Genomic DNA, 15,100 nt, shown 5'->3' on the forward strand with positions numbered 1-15,100 from the left:
AATGGATTCAGTCGATAATTAAACGCGACTGATGCGGTATTCTTCTGCATCGATCTTGTTCCGAGTGAGATACCGGTGAATATCGGTGCTCGTCGAATTTGTTTTGTGCTGTTCGTAGGGTGTAGGGTTGAGCAATGGAACCGTCAGGGTGGCGAGTTTGAGATTAACCGACTTAACGCCGAGCTGTCGTAACACGTACAAGACTAAACGGAGAACGACCATCGTTGTCAGACAGGAGAAATTTCATAGGTATAACGCAACACGTAAAACGTTAAGCGAAGAAAGGTAATTATCGTCGGACATAGTTTGCAGCCCATAAACGACACTCGTAACCTTTGACAGTAAGTAGCTCTCGTCAAAAATTGTTTCAGTCTTGCTTTAAACCGTGAATTATCCAGCAGTAAACGTTGGTGGAATATATCTTTTGGAAAATAAGGATAACGACGAAATTGTATTAGCGTTTCCACAGCGTGAATCGATTCCATCTGGCGGTCAGAATTTCGTGTATACAATTTGAAATCAGCCACTGAGAATATCGTTGATAGATCCATTTTTTACAATTAATCGATCTCATACGTCCGTGACGTCTTTTGCAAAGTTCAGACCGGTGAGTTTACGTAAGGCAAACCGACTCGGTAAGCTAATTGGAAAAAATAGTCGCCGTGAAAGATTATTTAAACGGTAGGGATTACAATTCCACTGATGGCTTACGCAATAATAAATATCGGTCGTTAAATCATCGCGGGCAAAGCGTAATGCGCAGTGGGCTGCACGCGTGCGCGCGAGCATTATTAATCATTACGAAAAAGCGTTAAGTAGATAATAAATTACGCTGCCGAGCCTCTTGGAAACCCAAGTTACGTGAAAACTTCCTTGGTATTCAATTAGCCGTATCTAATATCGCAATCCGACTCGATATTTCAAACTTTCGTGGTATCCGGTAATGCACACAGTTTTCAACTAAAAGTCGAGACCGAGATGCCGACGAAAGTATCGAACGTCGTTGCTGGAACAGTCGTTGCGAAATGCCACGCGAATTTCTAATATCCGTTCGATCGCCGCTAATCATACGTGTCCGTGTTAGCGGACACAGTAATTCAGTCATTGGGTCAGCATTTTCCTTTTGGTCGCGGTCAGTTAGCGACTACTCGCTTTTTTCCTCCTCTTTTAAATCTTTTTTAAACGTACGCGTATTTTTATTTATTCGCAAAGTCGGGCAGCGCTTTACGATAATCGACATGTCGTGTATCGATCGTGCATTTAGCGAGATTGGAAGAGAATTTATCGTAAGCTTGCGGTCGAGTAACGAAGCGATAATTTGAGATAAATGGCGCTTCATTAAGTCATCGAGGACCGATCAACGAAATAACGAAAGTTTATTCTCCGTAGACAAATATATATTATTCTACCTTGGATTTCTTTATAATATATTCATACAAATCGTTCAGTCTACTTTCATTTATTACAATCATTTCGTTAAGTGCTCGATCTTGTGCATAATTAAGACACACTTAAGCAAGTATTATCAGACAGATGAAGTCTTCCAAGTTAATTATCTCTATTTATTTATGATCACTGAATAACCAATACTTTGTATATGTAACCAATTAAAGAGATCTTGATAAAATAGATTGACCTAATTAAAGCTCCGACGTTGCGTGACTAACAATGACACGACCCTAATACTTTTTACTAGAAATGTATATTAGCATGTCGATATGAGAACGGTAGGAAAGTTCATGCTAACAGAATTAGCAAGTTTTAATATTTTATGAGCTATTAGTAGTTTAATAGCCATCTATCTTTATATTTATTTACGGGTACTTTATTCCCTTTCTTGCTTGTTATCACAGAAATTCCATTCGCAAAAGTAATTTAGCTTCCATAAGAAACATTGGAAAGCAAGTGTCTGTGAAAACAGAAATACCAATTAAGTAGAGTATCAACTTTTAAATACGCGTTCTTTCCAATTTCGAACGAAATTCTTTTCGATATTCGTTTATTTAGAAACCAAAAATTGGTTACGAAACGATTAATTCTGATCCTTTTCTGGATTACGCTATATGTTTCCGTTTCCCTTCAAATTTATTCATCTTTCCTCCATCTTCCACTTGTTTTTATTCAGTTACACTAGTTTCACGGCAGGTTGATTATAAACAATCGCGATGTAGAAACAGTATCACTTTCCGATTCGTGTTTGTACGATTATGATGTCTCGATAATAACGCGCCTCTCTTTCATGCGCTCACGATCATTTTATAATTACGAGAGGAAGGATTCGTTATCTGGATTTGTTATCTGAATTTGTCCAGTCGTTTCATGCTATTTTGCTTCTGGACAATTGTACAGATAACATTGTAATTTTTCTAGTTTTGAATGTTACAAGACTACCATTGTTAAGGATATTATAATATTGTGAATTCTTCGACTAGAAAATTACCTTCTTTGAATATAATAGCCGAGTAAAAATCGTCGAATTTCACTTTTAATTTTCTTTTTTTCCTTTTTCTTCTTTCTTTTTACATCGTTTCGCTTGCCGTAGATTTTGAAGAATCTTTCACATGTTTCATTCTGTCGTGTCGCACGATTTATCTAACTCGACGACGTTTCAACTCCGCTTCTCAAACGTCGACCGAAATATCCTATCGAACTTCGCCATCCAAAGCCGCCTCGTCTTACGCGACACGGACCACCGAATCAACTTGATCGTACCTCCGTTACTTTTTCACTTTGCATCAGGCCGTGAGACAATGCATCATACCAGGGACGATTTATAATAATTCACGTGGCCATAACTCATTATTACCAACACCGTGGCAACATCGATTCCCGAGGCCCAGCTGGGCTCATAAATATCGGCGGCTATCGTGGACAAAATCGCGACCAATTGCAACCGTGCTTTCGGGGCCGCCGACCCCCTTTTATTTTTCCCACTGTACCCTGTGTAATCGCTGTGCGTGCACTCTGCATACGAATGCGAGCACGCTAGAAGCTCACGAAAGGGACACTCGTATTTTTGCTCGTATCTGTGGATTGCCGGGCTGTGTGCGAGCCGCCACGAGGCACTCCGAGTGGTATGGTATGGCGTGGCGTGCGAATAGCAGCCCTTCTATAAATCTTCATTTAGTGGCCACAGTTCGGGGCCAGTTGTTGAATCTTGGCCGAGTCAGAATTTCGAGCGCCGTGCGCTCATTTGCGCGAACTTTGCTCGTTTGCGTCTTATTGTACATTTGCAAACACTCGAAGGGCTGATTTTGGGTGTGGTTGTTCGCTTGGAATTGCAACGGTGAATGATGCTCAGCCGAGTATCCTGTGGTTTCTGATCTGCGAGATACCGTAGGATTTCGTCACGAAAAAGATGGATTGCGATTCAAACGAGCATTCTATGCTTTCCGATTTCTACAATTTCGCAAGATTTAATAAGATTTTCAAGCAACCTTGGTAACCAAAATTACGCAAAGTAGCAGATTGATCGATTGGAAGAAAAATGTCAAAGCAACCAGTTTCCCTCGTTTCCTTTAAAAAGGCAGCGGTTGTGTGTCGGATCGGCGATCACGATCGTCGAGGCTTGTCTGGAAGCGACGATTTACCATACACGTTTCTTCCAAATCGACGAGTATCTCCTCGAGGCGAAACTGGACCAAACGCAACACGCGATTACCGATCTTTTTTCATCTTTCACCTCTATTTTCTCGTTACACGTTGGACTTTTCGCCGAGTTTCAGTCACCGTGCACATCGCGTGTCGTCTCAGCTTTCGCAGAAAGGGCAACGAAATCGCGAAATCGGTCGATTCCTGGCGGCTCGGATCATTAGGCGGTTTCTAATGGCAAGAACGGGAGAAACAATTCTCGTAATAGCAAGCGTCGTGTTCGAAGATTTATACAGTCATCGAGCCAGCTAATGGCTTCCGTTTTTGCCGGTGAAATTGTAGAAACGTGTCAGCAACGCATTATGCCAGGCTCTTCCTCGTAAAAAGTTGAGTTGCCAGGCCTTAACTCTGTTATTAAAATTAGTTCCGTTATTTAGAGGTTCATTTGCGTGTGGATATTGTTTATCGTTCGTTAAATTTGCGTCGCAACACATACGGTTCGAGGAAAACCCGAATTCCCATCGAAACGCAATGAGATCGGACCAAATCCCAAAAGCCCATCCCATTCCAGAGACAAATAATCCACGTCGTGCGAAACTCCATCCGAACGTTCATTTTCAGACAATTTCGGATAATGCCAGCAAGCAATCAGCCATCGGCATTCTCGAGATCTCAAATTACTCGAACCCCTTTGCTCTCAATACCTGCATCATGCTATCCGACAGTCGAACCAACACAAAGAATCCCATCAGTCGAAGATCCCCTCTAAACCGAACTCGCCCCGAGACACAGCTAGAGCACAGGTGAACCTTTGCAGGCTGCAAGAGAACGAATAGTCCCGTGGTGCTCTCGTGGTAACACCGATTCCCAGAAATTTCGTGCCTCGATAAGTTTTCGTCAACCGCAAGCAGGATGCGTGTAAGAATGTTTCGCCATTGGCTCTCCTCTCTGCATCGCCTCGATTTCTTTCTATCTCTCTTCTTCGTCGTCCCTTTTCAGGGGTTTCGCGGTCGAGACCCGGTCGGGTTACCGGTGCACCGATAGCTAACCTTTTGTCAAATTAATTCAAGATGCAACCACGCCCGGAGCATTCGCCATTTTACGCGCGTACGTAGTACACTTTGCTAATTGTGTTATTCGTTTGTTCACTTATTCGCAAGATCAATCGATAAAAATTTCTTCAGCATACAGAAAAGAAGATATAAGGATAGTCGTAGGATAATAAAAATTGAGATACGTTGGAAATTAGCATGTGAACAAAAAGAGTTAGATTCCTGTGTCTCGACGCTGGCCAAAACGTGATTCGTCCAAGAAAGTTACAATTTCGGGACAAGCAACACAAGCTGAAGAGACAGCAGCGTTGTATAGTCGCGATGGTAGATCAACGTAGAACGGCGTGTTTTACGAGCGGATAAGCGTAGGAATTTCTGGATCGTCGAACGCTCTCTACTTCACTGCATAGGAATCGGTGATAAGATGACCGAACAATCGAACAATACTTCAGACGTGGGCGAACTAAATTCAAGATCAAAGAAACAGCACACGTGCGAAGTCGCCTTAAGGTCTCGCAGCAACTCGCGTCGCTCGTTTTCCTTTCACGTTCGCCTCTCGACGAAACGGTAAAATCTCGTAGATGAATCTTATCAGAGAGGAGCGTATCAGCTCTGTTTGATCTACGATGCCAGGGAAGGCTGGTAGGCCGAGCGAAGCGAATAAAGAGGCCGGTTCGGATCGCCTTCTACTCAAGGTCGAATCCGGAAAGGAAACTTAGAGCAGAGCAGGTGCTGGCACTGTCTCATAGTGACACCACGATCTCCAACCTCTTCGTGGTCTCTTCGTGTCAAAATGCTGAGCGTGAAACGCGACCGTTCGCTTTCGATTAAACTGTCTACTCGGCTGACACGCTTCCAGCGATCGCTCGACCGTTTAATCCTCTTATGGTATTGCAGCTGCTTAATCGATACCGCTTCGTATCTTTATCCAAATTTATTCAATTTGTACGAAAGACATACCGGGTGATTCGTTGCTCCCGCACAAAGGTTTTATTTCTAACAAGAATTACGTTCAGCGATGCTGTTGAACGAGTTCACCATCGTTCTGTGTCTCTTACGTATCTCGATATCGAGAGATATCAAAGGTTAGATCAAAGAAAACGACCTTGTCATCGAGTCATTGTTCACCACGGTTCCGATTCTTTCTCATCCGCGTAATTATGAAAAAACTGCACCGTTCACGAGCGTGATCGGAATCACCATCGACGTACCGAATGTACCAAATCGTGCAGGCAACATATGTATATGCAGGTGTCCCGGGTGTACCAACCGGATGTAATAAATCGAACACGGTGAAAACGTTGAGCGAGCGCCTGCCGTGACTCGATGACAGCTTGGAATATGCTCGGTGATCGTGACTTCGCTGATCCAGAAGTAAATACAGCATAATAGAGTTCATTTCGCTAGGAGTGCACGTCGCCTTTGCCAGCTGGCCTCGGGCAATATAATCCTAACTGTATTTCGTAATTAAAGGCGAAGTCGTGCGCCGATTTTCCTTGCTCTCCTTTGTCTCAACTTGGATTAATTGTTCGGGGCAGGATGGATTAAGTGGACGAGGGAGAAATCAGACAGCCAAGTCACGAGACGTGAAATTATCGAAAGTCTGAGATAACGATCGTGGCGAATACGACTGAAAATTGAGCTAAGCATCAGAATCGATGCTTCTCCGTTCCTACAATTTTAATTTCGTTATGATCTTCGAATTTTATGCCTCCGATCTTGCTCGTGTTTTGGCAAATAAAAAGATATTTAACGTTTCTCTTGGAACATCGTCAGAGTTAATAATTTGTAGCGAAGGAAAAACACGATCGGTTCGAAGATGACTTCCGATATCTTAATTCCATTATTTTATCACTGCAAATGTCTTAACCGGTGTTTAAAGTAAAGTACGAGCGGCATAGAACACTTAATAATGGGGCGATTAATTACCGACAAATATCAAGAGAATGATATAAACAATACGATTAAGATTGTTGCCCAATATACGGAGCACGAAGATAATTAAGATCTACCGACTCGCAAAAATAATCGTTCATAATGTCTTACTTAATCGCACTGCAATCAGCCTCCGCGCGGTTAAATTGTTGTAATTCGACGAACCGTGTCGTCAATAGGCGACTGTCGAACAAACGCTACTTCGTTTCCAGCGAATCGAGGGTGCACAGGGGCCAAGGGAGCACGTCGTGCAACGGATAATCACGATATATTGTCCGCAGTTATAGGTGAAACGGCGCGTGATCGTGAACAATTCAAATCCCTATCTCGTGTATGAACACGCGGAACCGTGTTTGGTGCATATTGCTACACGGATCTAATTAATTCGTGATCGGTAGCCCGTGCACTCCGTGAATTCTTTATCTTTGTCTAACTGGGCGCAACCACCCTGCAACTGTTTCCTTTGAGATTCTTACGGAGTATATCAAGCGTGTACGACTTACGAGTCTTCCTCGTGGAACGCGCATTCGTCGGTCGCTGTTGTCGTTACGAAACTTGTATTCTCGCCCGAGTTTACTAGAGGTGGCTCGCGCACACTGTTATTTGCGAAGATTTGGAAAGAAAGAGAAACGAAAATATGGTAGAACCGAGATCTTCGAGATACATCGAATATTAAGAAACATATTCAATCGTGACACACGTTGTATTTTAATTCCGAGCACAGTACCGAACATGTTAACATTTAGTACTCTTCAGCTCCTACGTGATCCGCAGACGAAATTCGACAATTTCAGCGTGATCTCGACTGTATCCTAAAGGCTATAAAGTCAGAAAGAACGCAAAAGGGTAAGTTTCCAGTGATAAATTCAAATATGCGTTAAATATACGCCTGAATAACAAGGAGTTACGAGAATTACCTGCTGGCTTCACAAAAGAACTTTGCGAACCAAAGGTCCACTAAATATCGCAACGAATACCATACTTTGAATATTTTACGTGTTTTCATGTATTACGCGCATTCTGTATATTTTTCCCTCGTAAATGCACAAGTATTCGTAGCCTACTAATAATATATTCAGTAATTCCCATCCAAATTCACTGCGCTTCAATCTCTTGGCCTGCGCGTCTTCTCGTTAGACAGTCACACATTCCAGCTCGCAAGAAAAGCAGCTTCACCGCGCCGAACATTCCGACTAGCAGGAGGTTGAACCGCTAACGCGATCAGGTCGGCCGGAGGAGGTTGGAAAAGGCGGCAGCGCGTGCTGGAAATTACGGCGGCCACCGTCGATGACTAATGAGAAATTCACGCAGCCGCTAATGTACCGTATCGTTATCACCTTCCACGAAGCAGCCGACTATCCGGCTGCGATTTACCTTACGGTCGTGCCAGGAAGCGCGATCGGGTCCCGGTCGAATCGCGCCGACTGAAAAACGCTCGCGAGGTATCGTTTTGCAGCAAGAAGCGAGAATCGAGGGACGTCCACGCCATCCACCAGCTCCCGACCATAGGCAAACGCTACGAGCCGAAGCTCGATTACTCGCGATAGCGTCCCCAGGAATTTAACACGGTCGCAGGGGATATTTGCACACGAGTATTACTCGACCAGGATTTAGATTAGCTTTGAAAATTGAGCGAAGCTGGTTAACCGGTGTAACGCGAAAGAAACAACGATGTAACTTCCGAGGGAATGATAACTACGGTGTATAGTGAATATTACGCGAATATCCCAATGTTGGAACGTTCTAGTTACAGTGGAACTTGGCTGACTCGAGCTTCAAGGGAAGAGTTAAAATCTTCCAGTTACAGATACTTTGACTTATCACAATTTCCAAGTAAAAAATGGATCTTAATCCGTATTTCAATAGACGAAATTTCGTATGGGAAAAACGAAACCAAACAGTTTCTCGTCCCTCTATTAGCTTCGATAAGGCAGACTCTGTTGCATTTTAAAGACTCGCTACGATCTATCGATGCTCCTGCGATAATAAAATTGCGCGCGTTAAACATTATATCACCCAATACGTACTTCCACTATCGCCTAAGCAGAGCAAGTGTATTTTCAAAACATCCATTATAGCATCCCACGTCGGTTAAAAATTTCTCCGAAAAAAGTTTCACTTTACCCGATCGATACACGAACCATCTAAATCATTCTCCGCTACCGTGAGCTTGTCCTATTAATATCATGTCGAGCAGCGTGCACCTATACGTTCTCGAGAACGGGTTAATGCACGCTTTTAATGTCCGCCGCCACGCTAAAGTACGAAGACAAGCATCGATACGCGCTTTCACGAGTTCGCAGCCGAGCCAGCCAGCCGTCTATAATAATTGTTCCGGCTTTTTCGACGATCGATCGCGAAATCGAGACTACCTCTGTCGTTGTTATTAATGCTCGGCACTGTCGTCGATTATGTTGTAGCTCGGTACGCTGAATACGAAGCGGCTGAGAAATGAACGCGATCCGTCAGCGAGACAATGGTTACCCGGCTGCCATGGGGAATTGATGAGTAAAGGCATGCCATGACGATGATGGGATTACGCGGACGAAATTGTGATTACATGGTCATTTTTAGGGAGCTACCTAATGACGATACGGGGAAACGATGTTCCTGGGGTGGTCGATAGCTTCTGGGATGGATTTTTCTTTTTTCCTTTTTTTCTTTTTTCTTTTTTTAACTCTTAAAACTCGAAAGGCCCCATTGCGAGAAGATGGCATTTACGCTACCGTTCGAAAGTATACGGGCACATGTTCGTCATCCACGAGATTGAATTTACCGAATTACAGATAAATTTAAAGAAGGATTTTATTCTTTACACAGAGAATAACAGAGTAATTTAGAAACCGAAGATCAACGTTCTTGTCGCGATTGATCAAAGTTCGTTGTTAGCGTAATTTCGGTAAATGGAATATTCTATAGAACGTTCGGTAGATTCGGTTGGTTGGAGAAGAGATATTCGCGTATAAGAAATTATAACGTCCAAAAAAGAAAAGAAGAGGAAAGTTGCATAGGATTTTACGATGACAACTTTCGATGACTAAATCGCTAGAGAGTTATACCTACCATTATTTAACATGGCAAGTTCGAATGCGCTCTCTAATTAATTTAACCGATCGTACGCACACCGTCCGGTATAATAATTCAATAATAATCAGCGAGAAAGAGGAGCAAGGGTTTTTAATTACGTTAACTGAATTAACGAATGTAATTGATAGTTTTACGGTTATTAAGGTTTAATCTTGATCAGGAAATTTATTAAGTAGCTCGATGTGAAGAATTACGTGTTCGTAATTGGATTGAATCGAGCACGAGAATGTAGCGGCGCGGTAATAAATGGGATTCATTGAAAACTGGCACTTTCACTGTATTCACAGATCACTGGATTATCGCTCGAACGATGATGATCGTCGGAATTAAGTTTCCTAGCGATACAAACGAACATTTTCTACGAATATTTTATACAAATTGTGATTAGCCTAAGGTAGGGTATACTCTTTTCAACGAGAAACACTTGTCTAATAATTTTTCACTTCACGATACAAAATTCAAAATTGAATATGATATTCAATAATAAATCTGTTCGATCTATTCGATCAAAAATGGAATTTTCTCTAATTTCCATCGCGAATGTTAGAAATTTAACGCGATAAATGTAAGATCGAAGTTTAACACCCTCGTCGTTGGCAGAATTCGAACCATACGCCTGGATCCTGCGCGCAGAAACAATTTCCCATCGTTCAATCGACCGAAGTCGATGTTGAAGGCAAGATTCATTGAACAAAGAATCGGTGACCGCAAAAAAATTCTCGCCAGCTTCACCAGATTCCCTTGGCGGTGCTGTTTCCTCGAGGGGAGGATCGAGAATCGTCGAGTACGCGTTAGGTATATAACCCTTTCTGCAGTCATCGTGGACCGCATCGTATCGCGTGTTCCCTATATGGAAATTCAACGTAAAAAGTAGCTAGCAGAATTTACCCGGCTGTGGTCAGCGACTGTGACGAACGAAGGTGACACCATGGTCGTCCGACGATGATTTCGTCGAGAAACAGAGTGAAGAGAGCGTAAACTGAATCCTTCTTGCTATTAAATTACTACTAAATTACGTGAAAATCTCTTATCCTACGCTCTTAAACAGTCTGCCACGGAGCACAACGAAGCGTCGAATTTTCCAACACGCTTCCCAAATTCCTCTCTCGGTTCTTCGAAGAACCAACAATTTCCAATCCACTGTTAGCGAACAGCGCGGCAATTAAAGGAGCCGAGCGCATCGTAGCGAGCATAATCCGCCATAATTCTCGTTGACAGCGTTTTGACACTTCCTAATCCCACCAACTCGGATCGTGTCTTCGATTAACGCGACGTATCCTACCTTGGCTGTGTTCTCTCGCGGCATGGCGCGGAATTACGAAGCGGGAGACTCGTTGAAAGTGCGACTAAAGGCAGATACCCGCGGATAGGAGTCGCGATCGTTGTAGAACATTATCTACGATGATCTGCGATTATAGAAACCGTTCTTATCGAGAGAGCGCCGACCGTGTCTCGAATATTCGCGAAGATTCAGAGAATTCCAGGATTCCGTAAGAATTCCCCGTAATCGTGGAGGCACCCAGTCGCGTCCTTGAGGGAGTCTCGGTGCTGCCGAGGTACTCGCGACGTAGAGGTCGAGAAGTTCGAACAAGACCGAGGGAATTCGAGTTGCTCGAAGCGTTTCGACGACTCATCATCATAGAGGATTGCCGATGTTCGCCGTAGGTCAGATAAAAGGGAATCCATGTGCGATCGGTGGGAAATGGCATGTGTACCTACCGTGCTGCCCAATGATCGGAATCCCCGCAGTACTTGCGTTATTTATGAACATACCGACAGTCTCTCCAGCTTGCAGCGAATTTCTAATAATTTTGATTTGCGAAGTGTTAACTCGGCTGTTAGTAGAGACCATCGGATTGCTTGGGTGGCGTTGTGTTTCAGTTTGCCAAAGTTGGCGAGACGAAGAGTGGAATATTTGAAATCCTCGATGAGGCGTTGGAGTAATTTTTTATACTTGCGATTTATATCGCGAAAAAATTAAAATGCACCTCCTTTCGTGCAAAGTTTCTGATAATTTCTAGTCGTTGTAAAAATTTATGAAAGATTCGACGGTGGATTAAAAGGCATGCCAGATTTTTGTGGGCAACGATCCCAAGTGTTAAATTTCGACGTCTCCCGGGGGATGACTTTATGATGGAGTCGCGAAAGCTGATCAACACCGCAGATAACCGCCTGTATTTCCCGCGCGTACCTTTTTTACGCCTTTACAATCTGGCGTTATAAAAGTACCTGACGACACACGCAATGCTCGTTTATTAGCCCTCCGTAATTCGGCTCTCGGAGTGTAAAACCTTGGTGAAATTTCACGAGACCCCTGCCGCTGCAGAAGAATTGCTTTTACGAGTGCAAAGACCTGAAGCTCGCGTATCCCCATGTATAATCGACAGATGCTTGAGAAACGTTGCGTCGAAGAGGCTAAAAAAATTCAACAAAAAATTATATAACGATCAATTAAAACGTTGAACGAAAGGAAACACGTTATGCTCTATAGAAATGAAAAATGATGCAAAGGAATTTCTTAATTAAAAATTCTGTTCCTTTATACCACTTCCATAAGTTTTGCGCCGCGATGCTTCCCATTTTTAGTCGAAGCCTCGTACTTTAGATTTATAGGCATCCAAGTACAGCGATACTTTTGCCAACTCAACGAAACTAACTTTTACTCGTACGATGTTAACTTTCGAAATCTTCTAAACAGTGGAAGTCGTTGAAAATAGTTATCCACCCACTCGTGTTCCAGCCACGAATAAAAATCGTTTTTTCGTTATACCGTCGTATCATTTCGAGTTTCGACGTCGAATAAAAGAACCGTTAGATCTATCAAGCATGCTAGGTCGTAGACAACGATCGTTTAGAATATTAAATATAATCCGGACAGCTCGATTGATCAGAGACCAGTTATCCAACAGCCAAAGGATTCATGTACAAAACTATGTTCGCTTAATCGATCGATCCCGTTCCTCCCTATGCGAGAACTTTCGCCATAATCTGAACTAGTTTGTACGGAGAGGGCGGAACGAAAGTTTGATCGTTGACTCACGACGAAAACGCTTGATTTCTCGGCGAAGTTTCCGTTTAATCTGGTCGCGGTTGATAGATCAGAGCTCGCGACACGATAAATCACAACGGGCGGAGACTTTTCTGTCGGAACGGGACGTGTTAATTCAAAATATATCGACTAGTCGGGGCCATGTAGCTGATAAACGATCGCGACGGCGAGGTAACGTTGCTGCTCGAAAACTTTCCCTCTAGAAAAAAAAAAGAAAGAAAAAATTGAGGGGAGATCGCGAATGGTAGGATTTGATGAGAAATGAAACTATCCTTTACGGTATTTATCAATCAAAGTACCTTTCGCGACGTGCATACGTAATTAAGACGATAGCAATCGCATTGAAATCTACTTGTTCCCTTGTACGGACAATGATATCTAAAAAGAGAGGTAGTCAGCGTTGACCCTTGTAGCAGGTCGAAAGAGAAATCACTCTGCGACAAGCGTTGGTAGCGAACAATTTACGGTAGAAACACAAAGGTGCGCCATAATCACTGGAACAGTCGTTACAGCAAGGTTTACGTTTCCTAACTCTAAGAGAATTCATCGAAAAATTCTTAAGCCTTCGGTCAACACGTTCATCGCATATACCGCGGTATAGTAACGAAACTGGGATTCGAAGCAGAAGCGTCAACTTCTCGACCTTTTAGAAAAAGTAGACGAAGAATAGGAAGAGGAGCAAAGATAAATAGAAATTCTCGCCATCAGATTCAGAGGCTGATAACTGTCGTCGCGTTCCCAAGACAGAGAGTCAAAGAGAGAGAGAGAGAGAGAGAGAGAGAAAGAGAAAGAGCGAGGCAGAGAAACGAAAGAGCCCGGTAGGCGTTTCCGTTAGACCGTAACGATATTGTCAGGTTGCATAAGGGGGGCCTCCGGTTATGACAGATTACGAGCGTATAAATAATGGTTGGGCGCGATTTTCATCCCGCGTGCGCCCGTACACACCGTAGCCTGCCACGCCGCTCACATGCATATATACAAACGTGCGTTAGTGTGTACGCACGCGTGTACGATCAACACGGAGGCTCGTACGTTCACGGAACGGTTCACGGTGGCCGCAGCCGTATATATCGAGTCGAGTGATCTACGCCAGGATCCGTAGATCAATGACTGACCGCGCCGACCGACACAGCTGCTGCCGGGTCGCGGGATGACCCTGGCTCTGGTGCTTGATCGATGACTTGGACGATGACCTCGGTGGCCAACCAACGATCACCGACGTTCTTCTGCTCTCTTCTGTGATCCTCTCCTCGTGCACTGCGAAGCAGGAACTCGACTGTCCGACCGCCACGGTGACGTTTCATCGTCGACGACTATGCAAAACCGGTATATGGTAGATTGCGCTACGACCTCCGTGATGATGCGTCGTCGATTCGTGAATGTGGTTGGGGTTAGATGGCGAGTCGAAGTTGGTAATGGAGTATTCAGATTGGAAGATTAGCGTGGATGGCTGTGGGTAATGTGTGACGATCGTGGGAGGTGATGGGTGATTTACGTGGCTTAATGTTATTTAGAACGCGTAGAAATGTTACGAGCGTAGTAATGCAATTTTGTTTCAAAGAAATTCCTATAACTCGTAATTCGATGTTGCTTCGAATTTAAAACGTCCGCTCGAGATGACTCCTCTCCGTACGATGGTTGCATCTCTCTAGGGCTCCTCTCTCTAGGGCTGCCCTGGGTCTCGCCTATATCGTCGTGCTCGGACCCGTAGTTTATACAGAGCTGTCCAATAATGCAAACATTTATCTACCGAAGCGTAACGTGATCCGTCCGACGAATCAACGACAGCCGCGATCGTCACGGGACGAAGACGCGAACTGCGTTTGTAGTAAATAGCCGCTCACAGGCGTGTTAGCTGTAGTATAGTTGACCGATCCACGAATCGTCGACAAATGCTAAGTGTTTGATGGATCGAAGAAAGGTTTCCATACCTTTTGTAATGTAAAATTAGGGCTAGAGTTTCTTGCACAAGAATTCTCACAGTGGGGCAAAAGTAACGTTAAACGCTGTCCAAATATTCACTTTTCTTTCACTCGGTGCCCTGTTCGTATACCAGGATCTCTCAAACTTTGTCTTAAAACCGTGCAATATCCGAGAGGGGCCCGTTAAATAGGAGCACGTCCGCGGTCGAAAATACACGGCGGCGTTGCGCAAGGTTCGCTGGTAACCTATCATCTCGTACCTTCGTTCTATTAAATCACGCTGACGTTTAAAGGGCCTGGTGAAATAACGAAGCGGAGGCGAACGGTTCGAGATACGTCGGAGGTTGCCGAAATTAAGTCGAGGGAACAGTAACGTTAACGGTTAATGTCGAAGGTTGGCGCGTACTTTTACACGCGTGCCAGTTGGCGTAAAACCGCGTGTGCACGCCTCCTCGATACGGCTC

This window comes from Bombus impatiens, unplaced genomic scaffold, assembly GCF_000188095.3.
Source record: "Bombus impatiens unplaced genomic scaffold, BIMP_2.2 scf_2222, whole genome shotgun sequence".
NCBI classification, from domain to species: domain Eukaryota; kingdom Metazoa; phylum Arthropoda; class Insecta; order Hymenoptera; family Apidae; genus Bombus; species Bombus impatiens.